The 2,168-nt window shown below is 41.7% G+C and overlaps 1 pseudogene; it reads left to right on the plus strand.

The window, feature by feature from the left end:
* The first annotated feature begins 368 nt into the window (after positions 1-368).
* LOC143636682 (small nucleolar RNA R71) lies at positions 369-469 on the plus strand (annotated as a pseudogene).
* Positions 470-2,168: the final 1,699 nt, after the last annotated feature.

Consider the following 2,168-nt stretch of genomic DNA (forward strand, 5'->3'; position numbering starts at 1 on the left):
TGTTGAAATTCGGATTACCACCCCCTTGACCTTGAAGTGCATTTACCTCTTCGACTTATTCTTGCCCTAGCGTACACACATCAGCCCCACGACCCAACTCATTAGAATTGGTACAAACATCAATTCTTTGATTAGTAGTTCGTACCCCCACATCTTCCACAGCATGAACTTGCGGTCTTCCAATTGCCAATCTTGCTCTTCTTGCAGTTTGAGCCTTTCTCTATGATGTGACCGACATTTGTTCCAAGAATGCCCAATCATCTTGTTCATAATTAGTACCGAAAGTACCATTTGTGATGGACATCAAATCCCTTTCATCTTCCACATTCAACCATTCATGAAAAGCATTCAACAACTCCCAAAGAGCTATACCATGATGAGGACAATTCTTGATCATCATGTTGAACCTCTCGAATGCTTCATGAAACATTTCACCCGATTGTTGTTGGAAAGACCTCAAACTTCGTCTCGCATCATTAGTCTTTTGGGCCGTATAAAACTCTTCCGAAAACCTTTTTTGCATTTCGGCCCAAGTGCAAATCGATGAGGATGACAATGTGTAAAACCATCTCTTCGCCTTATCCTCCAACGAAAATTAAAATAAAACCAATTTCACCTCATCCGGTGAGAAACCTTGACCCCCAATCGTGTTACAAGTAGAGTCATATTCCTCCAAATGAAAATAGGGTTCTTCCGTTGCTAAACCCTTATACTTTGGTAAACTTTGGAGCGCATTGGTTCTCACCTCAAATGTTCTTCCTTGGTGGTTTTGAGGAATAACCACCGGAGATGGGTTATTTGTGATGATCGGTCGAAAATGATGTAACGCCCGTTAATTCCGGTTTCAAAAATTGAAGCTTGTAGAGTATGTATAATTCTCGGGGTTTATCCGACGCCTCTCAGAAGCCTTTACGTCATCCTGGTATGTCTAATCGCTTAACTCTTCCTCCAAGTTGCATTATCATTAAATTCCAGGGGCTAGAATTAAAATATTTTATATTATAACATTAATAAAAAAACCCTAACCCCCCCCCCATTTTGCACCTACAGCGATCGGCCAAAGAGGCAGCCCCCCCCTTCATTACTTCGACTTTTTGATCGATTCCAAGTTCCTAGAAGTAGTTCAAGGTATGTACTACAATCCCCAACACTCTTTTTGTTCACCTCTAATAGTTTCGATGCTCAATTTTGCCGAAACTTTTCATGGGATAGATTTCGGCTAGAGTGCAATTGACCCACTTCCCGTGGATAAAAATTGGAGTTTTTGGTGTAGAAAGATTCCCAGGTATGGCATTTACATCATATTAAAATTTCATGGCCATTGGAGGTGTTTAGGTCGGTCAATCGATTTTAGTTCGAAAACTAGTGTTTATCGGGTGTAGAATTGCAAATTGTTGAGTTTGATGCGTTAATCGGTTGGATGACCAACCGAATCAGTTTGTACGGCCCGAAGGGAGTATAAGGGCTGTGGGAAAATTATTTTTTTGATGCTCGGGGTTGTTTTGGTTGGTGCTTGGTCAATCGAGTCGGCGAGACGCGAATTTTCGTTTAAATGTTAAATTGAGAGTTGTAAAAAGAAACCGTGAACCCTATCAACTAGGGTGACATATTCTTGATGAATGAACAAATTTCAAATGGAATTTGGTCCATTCAGGGCTGATTCGTTTAACAAATGGTTGTAAGGTTTATTACACGCGCATTCGACCCGATTCGATTGTCCTTGGGCCTTGGGCCAAGTTGTTGGGCCTCGGGCCAAGTTGTTGGGCCTCGGGCCAAGTGTTGGGCCTTGGGCCAAGTTGTTGGGCCTTGGGCCAAAGTGTTGGGCCTTGGGCTGGCCATTAGGCAAGAGTGTTCTTACGGTCTAGTTTAGTAACGTGTTGTGTATAATTTACAGGCCCTTGCTTGTGATTGTGCACTTAGGGATTCCTAGCTCATTGCAGGTGTTCGATTGATTTCAGGTGAGTTCTTGATGCCCCGTTTAACTCTTTTTAAGTTTTGGGCTAGCATGCACACCTAAGTGTTTTCTTACCTGATGAAATGTTTTGAATGGTTTTACATAGGCTTGCTAGTATCGGTAGACCTTGGAATGCTATGGAATGTGTATGTATATATATATTTATATATATTTAGAATGACCATTATTTGGCGAATGTTGTAGTCGTCTCGAC

This window comes from Bidens hawaiensis, unplaced genomic scaffold, assembly GCF_021521415.1.
Source record: "Bidens hawaiensis isolate Kalapana, Puna unplaced genomic scaffold, B.hawaiensis_p1.1 tig00008037_1, whole genome shotgun sequence".
Classification (NCBI taxonomy): domain Eukaryota; kingdom Viridiplantae; phylum Streptophyta; class Magnoliopsida; order Asterales; family Asteraceae; genus Bidens; species Bidens hawaiensis.